The following is a 22,723-nucleotide window of genomic DNA, read 5'->3' on the forward strand; positions in this document are numbered from 1 at the left end:
ACATAAAGTTCAATTCTAGCTGACCTTCTGATGATATATATATATATATATATATATATATATATATATATATATATATATATATATATATATATATATACATATATATATATCCATACACAAATACACACACACACACAAACACACACACACATGATATAGGTAGGACTTAGTTCACAATGTTAGTAAATTCAAACTCCTATGTGATTGATCCTTGAACCCCAGTTCTCCTGCATTCTGTGCAGTTATCACTGCCGTGGACTAACAAGGAGTCTCCAGGACAGTTAGTTACTATGCTTCCCTTAACAATAGTTATTTTTCCTTTCAGATGGGGAAGCACCATCATGGTGATTTTTAAACATGCTTACACAAATGCAGTATACATCCTCAACCTAATACTGTTTTTAACAAATGAAGGATGAAAGGAATTTAGACAGCTACCCCCCCCCCCCGTATCTGTGTTGGTGTAACTGTCTGTTGACTGACAAGGATTCTCTGAGCAGTTAGGTTTTAAGCTTCCCCATAGCTGCAGTTTTCAGCTAGGAATCCATCAGCATGATATTTTTTTTCTTTGACCCTTGTCTGGTAATTGAACCCAGGATGTCCTACAACTTAACCATGCAGAGAATCCTTGTTAGCCCTCAGAAAGTGACAGCCACACAGAATGTGGGAAGTCATGGGTTTAATACTCAGGCACAGCTCAGCATTTTCCTTTTATGTTTTCTTTGCTGAAAACATTGCTAGGCAGACTACAGGAAAATCTTGCAACAATTCTTGGAGATGACAAGCAGGCCGGTGTATGTTACTGTTCACTAGAGCAATAACAATAAAGTAGTCATTATAAACACCAGAAAAGTAAATATACATGGTTCCTGTAATGCAGGATTATAATGTAGTTATCTGCCTTATACCTACCAATACTTAATGTATTGAAGAGCAGGGATAACTGAATAATTTGAACCTGACATCTCTTTTCTTTTTTTTTTTCAGAAGTCATAAACCATCCAGAAGCAAAAAGTAACTGCTGTCTCCTGTGTTTACACCAGAACAGTCCATATAATGGGAATACATGTTGCTATCACAGTTACATCAGCCTACATTCTTAAAAGCGTTTGGACATTATGAAGTGAAATGACATTCACTGATCTGTAGATTCTACTGCTTAATTAAAAGGTAAGAGTTTCTTCATGTATGCAAAGATAGGAAAATCCAAACTGAAAACAAACGTAATAAATTTATTCTCAGCCGTCTTCAGTGTGCCTGAACCGTTTGTTTTCAGTTTGGAGTTCTTGGTTATACGGTTCCTACTATACTTTGCTTAAAGATAGGAAAGTGTTAGACTTCATATTAATGTATCTGTTATTTCTGGTCAGAGATCAATAAAGGTCTTTCAACTATCTATGGATGCATGCAATGCCTTCCTTAAAAATTAGTTCTGAATCGAGCTGTGTGTTGTAGCATTTGAACCTGCATAATCCTCTGAAATTCTTGAAAAGTGGCACCATCTTTCATATGAAAGGTTTGTTTCAGAACTACATGACTGTCAGGCTCCGTTTCATATGAAGTTTTGACTGGGTTTTTATTACAGGGCCATCAACTTAAATGTGAGGAGTTCTGCATATTTTCCCTTTGCCTACCTGTGTTTGATGATCTACTTTTCTCTTGCCTACCAAACAAATGTGCTGAGTGCTTGGTTACACTAAATTGTCCATGTGGATATTATACTTACTCTTGCAGTTGTAGCCCTGGTCATGGATGAAAAAGGTCCAAGAAAGACCAATTAATTTGCCTAGATGATAATTAAGCAAATAGAAAAAAAATATATACAAAAAATGCAAAACAAAACGACAGGAGTAATTTACCAGTTTTTCTCAAAAGTAGACACACACACACACAATTAAATGTGCCCCGGGGCCATAAGTGCATAACCAGGAAGCCCAAAAATATTAAATCTGGTATCCCAGTGATAAAGCAAAAGACTTCATGAAAAGAAACATTGAGATGGAGAACATCGATATCTGTGCAGTGACTGAGACCTGGTTCAAGGTTCCAGAGAGCACCCCTGCACTACCAGGCTATAACTCATACCACACTTTTCGACCATCTAACCTGGACCGAAACACCAAAGGTAGAGGTGTGTCCATATTCATTAAGAATATCCACACCTACAGGCTAGTTGCTCAGCATAATGCATCTGAGGTTACCCAAGTGCAACTAACTCTGGGCAAAACTGCAAACCAAATTGTAGCTTGCTACAGATCCCCCACCATGCCCCAGGATTCTCACTCCTCTTTTCTTGATGTACTGGAAAATATTAGGGTTCAACCAAACACCCTAATAATGGGTGACTTCAACTACCCCACCATTAACTGGGAAAACTACTCGTGTACCAACTCCTTAGCTCAATGCTTTCTGGAATTCATAAACTCCAATGCCCTGGATCAACTTATCCACACCCCCACCAGGGGCAACAATATCCTAGACCTAGTCATTACCAACATGAGTGACCGGTGTTCCACACCTGAAGTCAAATCCTCGTTGGTCCGATCCGACCATAAGCTAATCACCCTTGATATCCACATCCCGCCCCAACCCCCCATTAAGGAAACCACGGTAAAAAAATTCTCCAAAGCCAACTACATGCTTCTTAAGACAGAAGTTGTGAACTTCATAACACCCATGCAGATGGACAATGCAGTTACAACTGCTGAATCCTACACAAATGCACTCTATAAGCACTTACACGAGTGCATGGATCGTGCTATCCCAAACAGAACCAAGACGCTATCCTCCAAAAAAAGGAAGCCAATCTGGTGGTCCCCTGCCATAAACAAACTGTACAACAGAAAGAAGAAACTGTTGCAAAAGAGAGTAAAATCCCATGAGTGGAGGAGCTCCCTGGGCAGCCTCAGTAAGAAGCTGAGATCCCTTATAAGATCCTGTAAAGCTAGCTACGAAAACAAACCCCCCCTAATTCTAAGGACAACCACAAAGCATTCTATAACTATGTCAAGGATCTCAATGGCAACACTCAGATCTGCTCTGAGTTACAGCACAAAGACACGAAAATTACAGAACCAACTGATATTGCCAACATCCTGGCAGATAGGTTCAGTGCTAACTTTACCCCCCCCCTCACCCCCTAAAGGGCCCATATCTATACAGGAAGAATGCAGAGTCACTGTAATCACAACTGTGCAGGTAAAAGCTGCACTCTCAAAACCAAAAACCCAGCATCCATGGGACCGGACAACATCCCAGGCTGCCTTTTACACGAACTTCAGAATGAACTGGCTTCCCACTTAAGCACCATGTACAATAATAGCATCGCATCAGGCTTTGTGCCCACTGAATGGCGCACAGCAACAGTTATCTCACTCCACAAAGGGGGAGCCACCACTGATCCCAGGAACTATCGACCTATTAGCCTGACGAGCCTGGTCTGCAAGGCCATGGAAAGTATCATCATGGAACTCATAAACAAAGACATTGGTAACCTCCAAACTCTGGATCCCACCCAGTTCAGGTTTGTGAAAGGCAGATCATGCCTCCTGAACCTGATCGACTTCTTTGAGGCAGTCACCAAAGCCATAGATGAGGGTAAGGTGGTTCACACAGCCTATCTTGACCTTGCCAAGGCTTTCAACACCATCCTCCATTCTGGAATTATAGTTAAACTCACTAAACTAGGTATAAATCCCTACGTCACAAGATGGGTTGCCCACTGGCTCACTGACAGAACCCACACTGTAAAAGTTGCAGACTCCAAATCTGACCTCAAAGCAGTGACAAGTGGAGTGCCACAGGGTTCCATCCTGGGACCTCTCCTGTTTGGTATCTACTTCTCTGAAGTACAGGCTAACACAGAAGGCCTCTGGCTAACGAAGTTCACAGATGACTGCAAACTAGGAGCCATAGTCAAGTCCCCAAATGATGTGGACATCCTACAGAAGGGCCTCACTGAGACAGATGCCTGGTGTCAGAGCCATGGCTTCAAGCTCAATGCCAAAAAGTGCAGTGTCATCCCCTTTGGTAAAAATTCTGTACCCATGAACTACCACATAGGCAGCAATCTATTTAACGCCAAATGTGTGATAAGAGACCTTGGGACCCAGGTAGACAGTAGTCTCTCCTTTGATAGTCACATCGCCACAGTAGTCAGTAAGTCCTTCTACGTGGTGCACCTCATCATAAAAGGGTTCTCATCCAGCAAAAAAGTGGTCATTGTTCCCCTCTACTCGACACTCATTAGACCCATTATAGAGTACAATGCCCCTTTTGGAATGCACCTCACAAGACATCTGCAGCAGTTGGAAATGCCACAGAAGTACCTCACAAAGAGGAGTACTGGCCTCAAACAAATGCCCTACACTGACCACCTCAAAAAACTCCAGCTTTACTCCATAGCATATTACCTACTCCGAGGTGATCTCTGCCTAACATATAAAGCTATGTCAAACCCAGAGCTGTTGGACATGCTACACCTAAAAAAATCCCAATCCCTCCGAGCTACATGCTTTAGGGACCTAAACTTTGTCACCACAATAAACAGGACATGCTGGAGAGATAGATTCCTGTCCCAGAGACTTCCCATACTCTGGAACAGGCTATCCATCTATGTCAAGCAAAGTTCTTCATTAGCACTCTTCAAGAAAAATCTTGATGAGTGGATGGAAAATAGGAAATACACCCCGGGGATCACGTCTGTGTCTCTTCTCGACAGTGGCACAGGAAAATAACTTTCTTGGGTGGCGTATGCCAGGGAACCTTGTTGGCTAGGCTTACGTAGGCCTTTGGGCCAATAGCCTAGTACCTACCTGTAAACCTATGAACCTATGTCAGAGTTTTTGTTTCATCTAAAAGCAAGACATAGAGGGACTTTGTAGGAAAGTAGAGGACAAGAAACATATCAACAGATTTTTCACGGAAGGCAAAGGATAAAGCATTTCAGGAGTAAATATAATGTGTCCACTTTGTTGTCAGTATGTTTTTAAATAAGTTCAACATGTTATAAGGGCAGTACAAGGCCTAAGATGATGCCAGTGTATTTATAAGCAATGGTCTGTTCTACTTGCAGATATTTAAACTATCCCCGGGATTCATGAACCTTGCGCCAGGCGCCAGCATAGCGTCGGCGTTATAACGCCAAATATGGCTGCTTAGCGATTCAGGTATGAATGAATTCCACGTGCACTACCGGCATGCGCCGGACCATCTCCGCCCCCGGCGTAGGTATGCAAAACACACTGTGTGCGGTATTGCACCATGCAAATGAGGGCAAATAGCGATCCACAGTGGCGAAGCGTAAGCGTAAGCGCGGCAATGTAAACCAAAAAAAACGGTTTACATTTACCCAAACATACCGGAGGAGTAACGGAAGGCTGTCAAAGTCAGGTATCATATAGGTGCAATATGCCAATGTGGAAAGGCACCGAGAATGTCCAAAGAAAATATGCACAAAATGTAAAAAATGACATAAATGGCACGTATGTAGAAAGAACAGCAGACCCCCGGGATATGTGCACAGAAGTTGCAAAGCAATTAAATAATATGACAATGTCCTAAAAGAGCAGTAGAACACAAATCAGCTGCACAGCCACCACACACCATAGTATGTATGTAAAGCTGCAACCCCAGCGCAATGGTTGTCAAGGAGTGGTGGCGGTGTCCGCGCCGTAACCATGTATTAGTAGTCAATTCCATGCAAATGAGGCAGATAATAGTGAATCGCAAAAACGGCGCCGGCGTAAGGCTGGAGCAAACGGCGTAGCGGTACTACACCGAGGAGTGGCCTACACGAGATACATGTCAACCACAGAGGGGTGTGCCACTGTAGGAGGAAGGATATTGGAGGTCAGCAAATCTGGGCTGTACAATGCACATCACAGCATCAGGACTGGCGTGTTAGGAAATAGATGCGCTGAGAGTACAGAATGCGCGTACAAATGCATGTGCACGAGGATGACTACGTTCCCTAAACCAGTCATGTGACGGCCTCACCGTCAACAACCAAGGATATAGGAAGGTAATGCGGAGAATACGAGGAAATGCGGAAGCAGTGTAAATGGATCCGTAATGAGCAATTAACACCAATCAATGCAGGAAGGGCAAACGCCGGCAGCTGATAACTCTGCATGCAGACTCCTGCATAACGGGAAAGGGAGGCATATGAGTGCAAAGATAGTAGGGGATGTAGTAGAAATGCAAAGAGCAAAGAACCGAAATAGCACAGCCAAGTACAGAGGTAGCATAACTGCGGCTGCAGATAAAATGCATCATATGCCATGTGCCTGCAGGATGCAGTAATGTAAGATGCCAGGCGAAGGCAATGCAGGCAACTGTAATGTAACACTACAGGCAGTACCGTTGCAGTTGCAAGCGTAAAACCACGGAAATAATCCGTGGATACGGCACATACACACCCAATGACATCACCGGGTATACAGCACAACAGTATTAAATGTGAATGCACACAACACACAGCGATTTCCCAAACGCCGCACCGTAGGGTGTAAACAGACGGGAACTTTAATATGTATATGCTGGGTGCCGTCGCCGTGATGCATAGGTATGTGGCAGAGACAGACGGAGTTGCGGAGGGTGGTGCCGACAACTACCGTAGGCCTCACAGGAGAAGGAGAGTGTTCAGACCAAGGGTGACCTACCAGGGGCTGCGAGACCTGGAGATAGTAGAGCGCTACAGGGTGGACAGGGACACGTTACAGCAAATAGTGGAGCTGTGCCGGCCATGCCTGAGAACAAGAGACAACAGAGGGGAGCCCATCCCAGTGGACACAAAGGTATGTGTGAGCTTGCGAATACCTACAGGTACCTTTCAAAGGCCCACCGGGGACATAATGGGCATCTCACAGGCATCAGCATCCAGGGTACTACACCAGTTCCTGGATGCCATGTTACCACATGCCCATGAGCACATACATTTCCCCACATCTCAGGAGGAGTTGGCTAGCAATATGCGCCGCTGCCACCGTGTGGCACAATACCCGGAGGTCCAGGGTGCGATAGACTGTACGCACATAGAAATTAAGTCACCAACCGGGGAGCAGGGTAGACGCTACATAAACCGCAAGGGATACCCCTCCATCAATTGCCAGGTCATGTGCAATGCGCAGGGCATTATTATGGATGTGTGTGCTGGCAGCCCTGGAAGCTACCACGACTCCCATATCTGGCATGCCTCACAGCTGTATCAGGTATTCGCCAGGGGGGACATCACACAAGGTCACCTTGTGGGGGATGCTGGCTACGCACTGGAGCCGTGGTTGATGACACCCATCAGAAATGCACACACACACATGCAAGAACGCCATAATGAGGCACACGCACAAACGAGAATAATCATAGAGCGTGTGTTCAGGATGTTGAAATCACGGTTCCGGTGCTTGGATACATCCGGTGGAGCCTTGCAGTACTCTCCAGGCACAAGTGCCCACATATTCATAGTATGTTGTATGCTACACAATATGATTCTGCGGAAACAGCTGCTGCAGGGACATAATGCCGGAGGGCCACCAAGCCCGCCACAACTGCCAGGGCAAGCACAGGCACAGGGCGTTCAGCCGCATGGACACACTGAGCCAGCCCCAGTAGGTAGACAGAGGCGTACCCAATATGCCTACGCCCTGGCAAAGAGGGAACGCATGGCACATACTTTGACAGTGTAGGCCCCATGGACTGACACCTCCTGACCTGCACACACAGTAAAATGGACGCCACACAAACATGTCCGCCCGTAATGTGTACCGTATGTGCGGACGTATGTGTGACTCCAACAAAGGCACCGCCAAACACTGCACACCCAATAGCCAGCAGAGCATGGAACGCCAACACCTCAACGACGCCGGTTCTACAGCACACGGCGTAGCATATGCTGCCACTATCGCCGCAAGTCGACCACATATGTACTCATGTGCATACACAGATACGGAAATACATATCAGTACACATGTAGAAATATATGTACGCATACACAGATATAAAGTACAACAGGGTAATATGGAACCCAGGGATGCAAGTTCACAGATAAGTAAGACGCGAAATCACCACATAGTAAACATAGTGACCAACCCGATCATCCTGGAGGGTGGGCAGGGCAGGTAACGCCAGCCATGGAAATGTTAACCTGCATCAATACATATCCGCGTGTCGGGATGGTCACCAGTCCACGGTACAGTAACGGGATATGTGTAGGGTTACCACCTGTCCCACGTTGTGAGGACAGTCCCCTTTGGGCAGTTGTGTCCTGCAAAAACATTGACAAAATGGCAAATGTCCTGAGATTGTAGGACAAAACTATTTCCCATAATTTCTTTATTAGTTGCATAAAACAGTTATTTTGTAGAAGAAACATCTAAATATGATAATAAACAGAATAAGCAACTGTAATGCTACAGGTTTGTATTCTGTCAAAAGAGTGAATTGCTGTCCTTTGTACTGGCCGAGGGTATGTGTTTGCATGCAAAATCTGACGTTTCTACAAAAAATGTCCCACTTTGGGCATTTGAAAAGGTGGCAACCCTAGATATGATAGATAGGATATGAGTGCGGAGATACACGCCGCCACCGGCGGTGCGGCCAACGTAGGTATTGTGTTCAACCGTCAAGCGAAGCGGAAAGCATACCAGTGAAGTGTACGACATTATGAGGAACGTACCTCATTTGGGGTGTAAAACAGTTCATGTTCCTCGCAGTTCCTCCAAGTTCCACATTGAAAATGTCTGTCAAACATCCATTGTTAGGAATGTATATAAATGACATCCTGGTAAATAGAATGTACTCATAGTAAGTCAGTAAAGGTTCTTCACTGTAAGTAAATCAGCATATTATAATCAACCTATGACCTACTTAGCTGAAGTTGTCACTATGCCATTACTATGTGTTCCACATTATGCCCATTTGTTTCACATTACTACTGTGTGTGTTCCTCACTCTGGAAATAGAAGGTTGACAGCCATGGCGGCAATATGTGTATGTGTGAGGTGAGGTTGTCGTGTGTTCCGCTGTGTGTGTGTAATGTGTGTGCCAGTGTAAACTGTGTATGTAGATGACATGTCACAGGCGGAGTGCAATAACAGGCGTAGGCATACAGTACAGGAACCATAGGCGTATGTACAGCAGTACCCACAAAGTAGTACTGACATCTCCTCAGTGGCTATGCACGTGGCGTCGTAAAATGATGCAAAGCGGAAATGTCCCAAAGTGTACCACAGGGCCATAGCCAACAGGAGATGCAAAGGACGCATGTACAAACCATGACCGTAGGTATGGCGGCCATAAGGTAGACTCCACACGGTCCGTCGGCAACGTTACACAGCATCAGACATGTACGGCGAAAATACGAATGTGCTATCCCGGCACCGATCGTGAACACTTACGGTCCGTAAATACCGCGGTGTGTAAGCAAGCGGCACACGAATAGGAGGCTACCGGTAGCATACAGGCCGCCCCAAGTATAGGACCACATTCACCGTAACTATCAGCGACAAAATGCCAATGGATAGTAGGCACGGACGAACATCCGCAGATATATAACCGATGTGAAGGAGGAATACGTGCAGGAAGCACACATGCAGGCGATACCGACAGCAGACGACATCAACAAAACAAACATTCCCGGAACAACAGACAGGTAACCCGCAGCTCCCCAAGCAGGGATGGAGCACACACAAGCATATCTGGTATGTATAAATGCAAGACTCACACCCCGTACCCGTCACCCACATCCGCAGATATACCCCATTGCACATATCAAAGGGATAACAGCTAAAACCGTAGCAAACACATACAGGCAGTGAATGACAGCGGCATACCCACAACAAGCTCCTGGGAAACACTAGCAGTGGCTGATGCATCCTTGCATCCGCTATGTACAGGAAAATAACAGCTATGTAACACATCTGAATGCACAACGCCATCGACAGACGCCGCCAGGACACGGGGACCCACATGTCGAACACAATACCATACTCAACACACACAATCCACGGCTAACACCACAGCAAAATGTGCCCGACACCACACATAGCGGATGCAGTCACACAAACATGATACAATACATACCATCCTCACGAAGGTTATGCAAATAACCAACGGCCACACGAGGAAAGAACCATGGGCTAGTGCAGACGCATAACGAACGAAAGGAAGGGGGATCACCGCCGATATGCGCATAAGTACACACCGAGGAACAGCTATTGGCCTGATTAACACACATGCCTCAGGTGACGACGAATATAAGGAAGACTCCCTGGATATTCAAACCGTATGTTCATACCGAACTAACACGAATAGAGAAGGAGAAACAAGGGAATAGAGACGAACTCAGAACAAAAGGCGGAAAGGTATGTCGCACCCACGACATGTACTGGTGTGTAATGACCGATACGTATGACGAATCTGTACAGTATGTGAACGGTGTGTGTAGGTAAAGATACCTGTCCATCAGGCAGAGAGAGGCGAAGGTTGGATATGTAATGCTAAAGCAGCGCAGCATACCAGCGACTGTGGACAACGTGTGCACAGCAGTGGGACAACATGTACACACCCGGATAACCCCAGGTTCGGCTTGCCACCTTTTCAAATGGCCAAAGTGGGAAATCTTCGGGACACACATCAGATGTTACAGGTGGACACATACCCATGGTCAGTACAAAGGTTAGAACTCTACTCTTTTGCATAAAGAAAAGTGTAGTCTTGTAGCAGTTAAGTTGCTTATTGTGTGTCTTGTAACATTTAGGAATGTACATACATAAATAAGTATGTGATGCAACTCTTACATAAGAATGGCATATAGTGATGTCCTACAATCTCAGGACATTTGCCATTTGTAATATATTTTGTCAGGACACAACTGCCCAAGGAGGGACTGTCCCTTGCAAAGTGGCACAGGTGGTAACCCTACCCCACGTCTGCCATAGGGTTGCAAACACAGAACAATGCCACCACCCACGCTGATGCTGGCAGTGGATATCCAACAATGAAGTGCCACAGCAGGGGATAGGACATGTATGTATAGTGTCACAGCACACATGTGCATGGGCATATACCATCGATGTCATACGGAATGTGCGCACGACGTGCACGTATCCCACGCAGTAGGGGCGACTATGTCAATTATGTGTAATGCAAAGCTGTCATGATGGATATGTTCACAAATCAGACAGTATCACAGGCATAGCATGCATGATGGAGCGATGGCCTAATGTTATGTACATACACAAGATATGTATGGCCTGCACATATGGGACAATGTAGTAGCAGAATAGGTACCCAAAATGGAGGGAACAGCAAGTGACCATGTCCAAACGTTCCATAGCAGGTGCAATGTGTGCCACAATGATGTCCAGCAGGGCCGTGTGTAAACACATGTGCAATGTACACAGTACTGACCCCCCCCATGGTAGTGTCCACTGAACGGCAGAACTGGATGTCAACTGTCATGTCTATACAGTACGTCCGCTGTGGTGGTACCATGGGTCTGTGTCACCCTACCAGCAAGGAAGCTATCACATGACTAGTGACACAGTGTGCCCCTGTGGGATGTGCACAGGACCTATGTCCCACAACATGGTGTGTGTCCAGTCTGTGGATGTCACACAGACGCCTGGGCTGAGCAATGTGGCATGTGTGCACACATGCAGGAGTGCTCCTCCCACCCTGCCCACTGCAAACGCCATGTAGGAGTACTACATGCATCAGTACTGCGGAGAACATGGCCCATGGCAGAGTAGATTACACCCCTGTGTTAGTGGCATGCAGGTGAGCACAGATGTGTTACATGACTGTCATTTGCATATGTAAACTGTCTGAGCCGGGTAGAGAGCACAGCATGACTATACTGAGACATGTAACGTTGTATCCATTGTGTAAGGTACACCACACATGTGTTATTGTAACACGGCCTGCGTGTACATGTGTGTATGGCACTGGTACAAGGGCACCCAAGGTATCAGCTAGACATACGGTCCAGAAATGTGGTCCTGCACATGTTTACCCACGCCATGGTGTAATATTGCAACCACAACACCATGTGGGCCCTGTGTGTGTACCTCAACCGTACACGGATATGCCCGGACAGTATCCATGTGAGGGACAGTATCCGCATGACTGTCAGTATGCAAAGGTGATGTGTATGCACTATGTGTGATGTAACTGATGCAATGATATCTACATGATATATCTGCCACACTGACACCTGTATGGGTGTCAGCAACATGAGTAGGATGAGATAGAATGCTGCCAGGTATGTAGAAGTGATATATGTAGGCATGTACAGTACTGTGTGACAGCAGGTCTGTGTGCCACCTGCAGTCAAACTGAGCGTTAGGTGCCAAATGCCTGCACCACTGTGTGAACTGTACAGAAGGCACATGGCGTGCATGCCTCTGTGTATGTATGTCTGTGAATGCCTCCGGCATAGCAATATAGCTGTGTCACCGTTGTGAACAACAATATGAATGGGTTGTATGTGTGTGGGGTGCATCATATGTGTATGGTCAGATCGACGATACCATCAGTGGGCCTGCTATGTGAACATCCCTGTCCCCATACATGGATACCTCTGCTGAGCCCAACACCACATTCACAGAGGGAGGGATGGCGGTGTGTAGTGCAGCAGCAGACATGTGGGTGGCAGGGATGTACACATATGTGTTACCCACATCAGTTCAGGCAGCCATCCATGTGCATGGGATAGCGGTGTGTGTCCACATACAGCACTGTGTCGATCAATATCCCAGCACATAGCACCTGCCAGGGCTACAGTGTATGCATGGATGTGTGATACCTGCATGCACCAGACACACCCTCAACAAGCAGCGTACAGCATACCTCGCTGGAGGACAGTGTCCACACCATGGTGATAAACATGTTGAATGTCCATATTCACACAGCTATGACATATGCAATGGACAGCCACCCTGCCAATACCGTCAACCCCAGGTGGATCACACCCAGTGCCATGTATGTGGCATACCCTGCCATATCATGCAGAGCTGACCAGCAAGGCTGCATGAGCTATCACAGTCCCACATGGTGCAATGGACAAAAGGCACTCTCACTATCAACCATACACAGCAGTAATGTGGTGGCGATGCACCCTGTCATGTTACAGGTGCTGTGTGATGCTCTGCACAATGTGTGTGTGTACATGCTATGCATGGCCTTTCCTGCTAATGTGTCATGGTTACACATTGCTCCATGTCTATCACATATGCAACACAGGTGAGCTGTGGCAAGTTGTCCAGCACACGTACAGTGCTGTGTGGAAGTACATGGCACAACACATGCATGTGCAGGTGTCCATGTGTATGTGTACAGTGCCGCTGCTGACGTTCACAATGGACACAGACGTGATGTGTACTGACATATACACAGCGTCAGGTGAACAGTAGCACAGGCGTCACATGGGGACCTATGCCAACTGATATGGACATAGGTGCAGCCAGGTACACATGTCCATGGCAGGCTAACATCTACATGGTGCGTGTACAGTGTGATGGGGTGGCACACAGATATGATGTGACACCCAGTGCTCAATGGTGTGAAGCCACAACATCGGCTGTGTCACTGCCACGATGCCCTTCACAGATCACTGTGCAGATGTCGTACATGTCATAGCAATGTATTTCCAACAGTATGCCAGCACAGCAGTGTGAATGTGACCTGCCACCATCATTATGTCTTCCAGATAATGCCACGTTCCTGGCTTCCACCATTTAGCCGACAGGAGGAGGGGGTGATCATTCCATACCTCCATAGTAACCACGCCGCCCTATTTAGCCATGTGCCACAGCAGGCACAGGAACGGCAGGAGATGTGGGAGGAGATGTGCAGGAGGGTGAACAGCGGGCGGAACAACCGCAGCTATCAACAAATCCGCAGGCACTGCACAGACCTGATCCGGCATGCAAGACAGCGTGCCGCTGCAATCGCCAGGCAACAACGTGGGACAGGTGGTGGGCCACCAACCCAGACCCCACTCACAGCCACGGAGGAGCTCCTGGCCAGTCTGGGGACACCCACGGAACAACACGCAGAAACACTTGCGTCCATCATGGAGGTGGGTGTCTCCCGAGCTATGAGCCTGGAGCCGCATGGTAAGTCAGTGTTGCATGTTTGTATGATAGGCGACGTGGGTGTGGGTGTCATAGTACAACACATGATATAGCAATACATGCCAGGTATATGGCCACACAAGATGCAAACCATAGTATGCTATGTTGTGTTAGCAGACATGTGCATAGCACATGCTACCACACACATGCATGATGTGACATGCACAGTGCTGACCGTGGAGATAGTAATGGCTAATGTGTATACCTTTGTGTAATGCCTTTACAGGTACGTCTGGCGTGTCGCAAGGACAAGGGTCTGTTGCAGGTAAGTCTGTTGCTAGTCAAAGGCATGTTCTGCTGTATTGATATTCCCCATGTGTCTAGGCATGACATGCTCACCTGTGTGTGCCCCAGTCACGGTATACAGCTCGCACCACCCGACACACACCACCCATGTACAGTAGAGCCAACCGTTGGCGTAGAGTGGTATGACACCACACAACCTATTGGTGTGTTACGTGCATTCAGCTATGCATACAATGGTGTAGGTGTTACACAATGGCTGCATGTGTAGTATGCATTGGTATGCCAGTGCAGTATGCACACAGTACCACATAGTGAGCTGTGATCTGGCCAGAGCACAGGTGTTACCAATGTGACCCATGCCCTGCATCGGTGCACCGCGTTGTGACATGGCACATGCCATGTCCCATGCACGTGGATGTCTGGCTGCAGCATTGTCACACCATGACATGACCTATGCACAACATAGCAGACATCCACACTGTCAGCATATCCGCAGAATGTGACACCTCACACTAGTATGGTTGTATGTCACATGGGCCACCACAGGGCCGTGTGCACGATGTCTACCACACACAATTGTCAATGAGTCAGACAGACAAGGCCATGGTTGATACCTACAGGCATGTTGCCACACAGCACATCCACAGTGGGTACTCACCGTTGCACCCTGTACACACATAGTGGGTTCATCACTGTAGTGGACCCCCTGGACATCTGATGTAGTACACCAGTGACATGGAATGCCTCCACAGCTACTACAGGTGCCTCCAATGTCCACCATATTCGTGCTGCTGAGCAGCTGAACTGACTTACAGACATGGCAATGTAATGCGTCCAGGTCACGCATCGCACAGACACATAGCTGTGTCCTGCTACTGTGCAGTGGCACAGAGCCCGCACTACACACTGTACAGCTATGCACACAGCTCACAGCAAACGTACCTGCACAGACATCACTGTTACCCATACATTGTATCTGTAGACTGTACACATAACACTGCACCGTGACAGCCATTGTGATGTGGTGCATGCGGTGGGACACCATCTTCACATGTCCACATGATACGGCACATGTTTGCGGTGTACATTACATAGTGTCGGCAGCCATGTGTACTCTCAACCGCCCCAAGCCCACACGGTGTATCACGCTGATGCATGCAAACTACCATGAATGTGTGTACTGCATGCCTACTAAATGACACCTGCCTGTTGTACTGTCCCCACCAGGGCAGTGTACATACTGCCACTATGAATGTCTGGTCTGCATTCACTGGTCTGTGTTGTGTGAATGCTGCATGCCACCTGCATTATCACATGCATGCTGTGTGTGTGTGTGTGTGTGTGTGTGTGTGTGTGTGTGTGTGTGTGTGTGTGTGTGTGTGTGTGTGTCTGTATTGTAACCGATGGTATGTCTTTGTATTGACAGGTGCTGTAGGTGAGTTGGCCTCCTGCGGTCAATCTGATGCTAGTGTCCCCACAGATACTAGTGGTGATGACCATGTGCATGAGGCACAGGCAGGGTCGTCACAGGCAGACACTGTGCCACTGGAGAACATCACACATACGTCCCTTTCATCCCCGCACACGGTTCAGATGCCGACACATACCCCAACACCGTTGCCCATAGATGACGGTCAGTCAGCGTCTGTTGTCCCCGAGCAGGAATGTGTGGTGGCTGCAGAAGGTGTGGGTACACACGATGTTGCCAGTGTAAGGACTGGTGCAGTGCCACGCAGGCATGTGGCAGGTGCTGCCCGTAGGGGGAGCACCGCTAGACATACACCTGCCGTACAGGGTGCAGCAGCTGGTATAACCAGACGCATGTTCCAGACTGTAATGGCGGCGCAGGCACGTGCCGAACGGCAGAACCAGGAAGGGCAGAGGCTGCAGAGGTCCGCAATCCATACCCTGAATGACAACATCCAGGCATTGGCGAATGCACAACAGCATCTTGCCGATGTTCTGGATAGGAGATTGGGTGACATGGCTGGTATCCTCGACCGAGGCATGGCCATCCTTGAGCGTGCAGTCCGTGCAGGAACACCAGGTAGGGGTGAGGCATAGGGCACGTGGGCGTGTGCCAGCAACACCACCTGCTGCAGGTCAGCGTGTGCGTGCCACCTCCCATGCCCACACAGACAGTGCTGGTGGCAGCAACAGCGAGGCTGCTACAACACCATCCACACCAGGACAGAGCAGGCCACGTGGGCGTGGCCCTGGGCCCCGCGTCGGGCACGTTTCCAGCGGACATGTGACATCGGAGAGTGGACAGTCTGTACCTCCACCCGGTCGTGCCCGTGCGACCCCAGGCAGGCGCGGGTCAGGTCGCCGCCGGCAGACACAGTGAGCCATAACACCTGCACTGTACAGTCAGGGGCTGCCAAGCATACCCGTGTAGGCATCACAGATGACTGAACTGTGTACACACACACCCACACACAGCAGACACAACTGTAGGGCTCCACCACACCCACATGCAATCTACATAGTCATGCCCACTCAATGCACTGGCCCTTACACACACACATGATGTCATCCATTGGTACAGCCCATGCCTGTGGCACACATATCACCCTGTGCATTTGATGAAGTCTTTGCCGCATAACTGTGAGCTACACCATCAATGCGGTTAAGCTAACATATTCTGATGCACAGGGTGGACACGATAGTGAGAGGTGTATGTGATACCTGTGTCCGCATACTACGTGCTGTGTATGTGTATGTTGTGGTGTGTGTGTATGGCTGGTGACAGGTGTGTATGTGATGTGGGTTGTGCACGGACATCATGCAGCAGACATACCATGCAGGACAGGTGCAGCATTCATTGATATGTGTACACAGTATGTGTGGTGGTTACATGTGTAGCACCATGTCGGTGCAGTTAACCCGTATGATACTGATGGTGTACTTGCAGCTCGCTACTGGGTGCACTGTAATTAGTTCCCCACGTGTAGTCGTGGGGTACCCACAGGCATGTCTGGCAACATCAGCATAGCACAGTTACCGCATCCGGCATGGACCCCTACATAGGTACATAGGCGCACATGAACGTAACAGGATATGTGCCCTACGACATGTGTGGACCTAGCATGACTGTGTGTGGCGTCTAACACCCCTCAGGATGGGGATGCCATATCCATCAGTCCCCAGTCCCTGGTCTAGCAGTGACACACAGAGGTTGCCTGGCGCATAACTATCGTCACACATCCACCGTCATTAGCAGTCCTGGACAAAGGCAGTCAGGGCCTTTCCTTCACATGGCCTGGCACTCCTCCCGTGTTGTAGGGGTGTCTGGCCGTTAACCCTGTTCCCCAGCACGTCCCACTCATCTTTGTGTTGAGGTGTCTGACAGTCGCTTCTGTGCCCGTGTTTGCATGGAGCCTGGGAGGTGGAATGTGCCCATGTCACCCAGGTCAGACATGGCCGTGTATGTCAGGCACAGATCACCATGGAGCAGCTGTGCTGTGAAGATCCACAGCCGGTGTCCCCTTGGCCGTGCAGCTTGTGACACATGTCCTAGCACCGTCATCCCGTCTTGTGGAGCGTTTGCGGTCCTTCCGAGTGCTGCAGGCGTCAGGTTAGCTACAGGCCACATGTGCCATTATGCGCGGTCATTGCTCTGGTGTGTGATGTGTACAGGGTACAATGAACACCCTGATGTGGTTGCCATTCCATCCAGACCAGGAGGCCACAATGGAATGTCTTCACACCCACATTGCCATTGTGTGTGTTGACAGAGGTTGCCGACAGGTGTGGTAGCCATTTCCTGAACATGTCCACCATCTTTAATGGCGTACCACCTACATGTGACATTGGGACGAACATGTCCTTCACACTGGGTAGGGCTGCACCTTCTCTGGCATTTAGTAGCAGGCCATGGCTCTGGCACCAGTCATCCATGTCTATGTCGCCCTAGGTGGATGTCCGTGTAACATGGAGTGTTGTGTATGTTGGCCGGTTCGTAGTCATCTGCATACCTTGTCTGCTACAATTCCCCTATGATTGCATGCACATTGGAAGGTCGGATGCCATATGGCAGGGGGCACAGGAGTGAGCCCTGTGGGCCTCCACTGGGTCCAGATATGAGTGTGACAAGGCACCTTGAGCACCAACCCTGTGTGGTGTGACCTCCAACCTGTCTGAGAAGCATCGGGTGACATATGTCCCCACATGTATGCTGGCGAGCCTTTCCATGGGTCCCATGTGTAGTGTGCTCTGAGCGCTCCCACCAGGTCATGGTACTGTGTGCAAACCCACGTATCCCCATCAATGGCCTTGGTGACCACTCCAGACTGGACGAGCAGGTTCGGGAGGCAGGATCCGCCCTTGACTATGTAGTTGTGGGTATGTTCGGTATTGGCTGTACACGCTATCTGTAACCATGGCCACCTGTATGGACCTCCACACAGCTTTGCAGACAACACTTGATGAGCGTATAGGGTGTGGCTGTTGACAGTCCATAGGAGCACTACCCTGGCATAGTGGGACCACAGATGCCATATGGCATCCATTGGGGACATAGCCCATAGTAAGGCTAACATGACACAGTGGCCACATGTGTGGGCCGAGGGCCTCAATGAGGATGGGTAGCACACAGCCAGGGACACCATCGGTGCCCATTGCTGACGTGTCAACCGCCATAGAGATATGGGATCACTCCAGGCCATATGACATGTTTGGGAGGATACACTCTGGTGGGATGGATATGTTCCCTGTTTGGGGGGGGGATGTATGCATGGAACATGTCCTGTGGTTTGCAGACAATGTCTGTGGGTGCAGTGACTGTTGTACCATTCTGGACCATTTCCAGGCAAGTCTGTGTGCCCCCAACCATGTCCTTACCACAGTTAGGGAAGGCCCTGTGGTTGTCTCATGTGCCCTCTGCAGTACCACTCCCACAAGCGGACCTGGATGATGGTATGTGGGCCGTATGGTGACGCCGGTATGAATGGGTGATGGTTTCCCTGGTACTGTCATTGCTCTGCCATGTAGTAGCTCCAACTGTTGATGTACAGGTAGTCAGTGGCTGCGGTCCACCACACCATGTGCCTACCTGTGGTGGACAAGGTCCTGATGTCATCATGTTTGCCTGTTGCAGACATGCATGTGGGTGGTCGGGGAAGGCATTCGTTAGGCGTTTGCGGTCTGGCCTCTGTTCAACACTGGCATGGAGGACTTGTAGGGTACCACACGGTCATTATGATGTGTGTGGTTTTCTGTGGAGAGGTCATCACTGAGGTCCCCATGCTGGTGTTGGTTACAGTGAGTGGATGACCAGTGGATCCACTATCACGGTCTTGCATCACCATTGAGGGCTGTACATCCTGTGTGGGGCATATCCTCACCATGTGTGATGGGCAGAACTGTCAGACATCCCCTAGTATGTATGGTGCATGGCTGTTTAACAGTGGCCAGGTGTGTGAACACCTGGGACTGCTGGCGACTGTGTTGTGCCATGGGTAATGTTCCCAGGCTATGTATGGGTGGTTCATGTCACCCAATACGGTGCTGTTGTGAGAGCATGCCCACTCACCAGTGTCCTCAGGACATCTGTGAAGGTATCCTGTGTTTGGGAGGGTTGTCTGTAGCATGCAACAAACTGTAGGCCAGTCCTACACATGGTTAATTGCACCTAGATATTCTCCGCAGCAACGGTCACGACTGTGGCATGGCGGGTTGCTGTTGTGTGGACACACAGGACGGTCCGCATTCCGCCACCCATGCCGCACCATGTGTATGCATGTCTGATCTGTGCCGACTCTAAGTGTCTGAGCATGCCCAGTAGGCAGCTGTGTAGATAGACACACAGCACAGTGCACACCGCGCCCGTCTGCAGTTATACCGGGTGCATGCCTGTATCCCCGCATAGCAGCCACGTCTGTGGCATGGCCAGGTTTCTGTTGTGTGGCTGGACACACACGACGGTCCACATTCCGCCACCCATGCTGTCGCAACATGTGTATGCATGTCTGCCCTGTGCGAGTCTAAGTGTCTGAGCATGCCCAGTATGCAGTGATGTACTGATCAGTAGTTACTTGTTATTCTCGACTGCAGCACTAACGTGTTGGTGTCTGGCGACCTTGGGATGGTAACAGACTGCGTGACTGCGCCTCTGTCTGAACTCCCGATCGGGCGCATTGCCTCTGCAAATACCACTCACGTGGGGTATGCCTCCTGACAGCGCTCTGCTCAGTAAACTCGTGCAGCGTTCTGTAAATGCTTCATACTGTAGTTGTGTTCATGTAGATAGGCGTAGGTTCGTCCCCGTCCCTTCCGTGTGTGTGTGTGTGTGTGTGTGTGTGTGTGTGTGTGTGTGTGTGTGTGTGTGTGTGTTTCCAGCTGCCTCTGCGACTGATTATGTTTTAGCCGCTCCGCAACACATGCCTTGGCTATTTCCAACTATTGTCTTCTTGGTGGCGTCAGCAGCCTACAAGTATGCCTGTGACAGCTCTGTTTAGTAAACTCGGTAGCGCGTTCTGTAAATGCTTCATACAGTAGTGTGTTCATGTAGATAGTAGGTTCATCCCCGTCCCTTCCGTGTGTGTGTGTGTCTGTGTGTGTGTGTTTCCAGCTGCCTCTGCGACTGATTATGATTTTAGGCGCTCCGCAACACATGCCTTGGCTATTGCCGACTATTGTCTTGCAGGTCGCGTCAGCAGCCTACAAGTATGCCTGTGACAGCGCTGTTTAGTAAACTTCGGTAGCGTTCTGTAAATTCTTCATACAGTAGTGTGTTCATGTAGATAGTCGTAGGTTCGTCCCCCGTCCCTTCCGTGTGTGTGTGTCTCTGTGTGTGTGTGTTTCCAGCTGCCTCTGCGACTGATTATGCTTTTAGACGCTCCGCAACACATGCCTTGGCTATTGCCAACTATTGTCTTGCGGGTGATGTCAGCAGCCTACAAGTATGCCTGTGACAGCGCTCTGTTTAGTAAACTCGGTAGCGTGTTCTGTAAATGCTTCATACAGTAGTGTGTTCATGTAGATAGGCGTAGGTTCGTCCCCGTCCCTTCCGTGTGTGTGTGTGTCTCTGTGTGTGTGTGTTTCCAGCTGCCTCTGCGACTGATTATGCTTTTAGGCGCCCGCAACACATGCCTTGGCTATTGCCAACTATTGTCTTATGGTGGCGTCAGCAGCCTACAGGTATGCCTGTGACAGCGCTCTGTTTAGTAAACTCGGTAGTGCGTTCTGTAAATGCTTCATACAGTAGTGTGTTCATGTAGATAGGCGTAGGTTCGTCCCCGTCCCTTCCGTGTGTGTGTCTCTGTGTGTGTGTGTTTCCAGCTGCCTCTGCGACTGATTATGCTTTTAGACGCTCCGCAACACATGCCTTGGCTATTGCCAACTATTGTCTTGCGGGTGACGTCAGCAGCCTACAAGTATGCCTGTGACAGCGCTCTGTTTAGTAAACTCGGTAGCGCGTTCTGTAAATGCTTCATACAGTAGTGTGTTCATGTAGATAGGCGTAGGTTCGTCCCCCGTCCCTTCCGTGTGTGTGTGTCTCTGTGTGTGTGTGTTTCCAGCTGCCTCTGCGACTGATTATGCTTTTAGACACTCCGCAACACATGCCTTGGCTATTTCCAACTATTGTCTTGCGGGTGACGTCAGCAGCCTACAAGTATGCCTGTGACAGCGCTCTGTTTAGTAAACTCGGTAGCGCGTTCTGTAAATGCTTCATACAGTAGTGTGTTCATGTAGATAGTCGTAGGTTCGTCCCCGTCCCTTCCGTGTGTGTGTCTCTGTGTGTGTGTGTTTCCAGCTGCCTCTGCGACTGATTATGCTTTTAGACGCTCCGCAACACATGCCTTGGCTATTTCCAAATATTGTCTTGCAGGTGGCGTCAGCAGCCTACATGTATGCCTCTGACAGCGCTCACGTCAGTTAACTCGGTAGCGTGAAATGTAAATGCTTGATAATGTACTGAGTTCATGTAAATAGGCGTAGGTTCATCTCCCGTCCCTTCCGTGTGTGTGTGTGTTTCCGTTGCTTTCGAAAATACAACTGAATAAGCAAATTGTTAAAGTGTTCACAATCAACAGTGTGATATTTAAAATCATGTTTAGACTCACATTGTTGATTGTGAACATTCTTAGACATAGCATTTTTCCTGCACACGTTGTGGAAACAACGAAAACGTTGCATGTTTTAATGAACTGTTTAAATGTTACGAACACTTGTGTTGTGTCGAACTACGGGGACTATTCTTGTTGCAGGTTGCTGGTTTGTTTGTGTTTCATAGTACAATATCATGTAATAAGTGTGTTCATAGTATGCTTTCTGTGATGTTGACATGTGTGTGTTTCGTTAGCAGTACGTCTCTGCTTTCTATGCTGTGGCTACATCTC

The 22,723-nt window shown here is 48.6% G+C and overlaps 1 protein-coding gene across 1 annotated transcript in view; it reads left to right on the forward strand.

Annotated features, from left to right (window-relative positions):
- LOC122808882 (gonadotropin-releasing hormone II receptor-like) overlaps window positions 1–22,723 on the forward strand; it is a 1,292,250-nt gene that overhangs the window by 714,751 nt on the left and 554,776 nt on the right. The window contains exon 3 of the mRNA XM_044079995.1: window positions 991–1,173. The gene's annotated coding sequence lies outside the window, so the exon portion shown is untranslated. The remainder of the gene's footprint in view (window positions 1–990; window positions 1,174–22,723) is intronic.

This window comes from Protopterus annectens, chromosome 8.part0, assembly GCF_019279795.1.
Source record: "Protopterus annectens isolate FY-2018-M chromosome 8.part0, PAN1.0, whole genome shotgun sequence".
Classification (NCBI taxonomy): Eukaryota; Metazoa; Chordata; order Ceratodontiformes; family Protopteridae; genus Protopterus; species Protopterus annectens.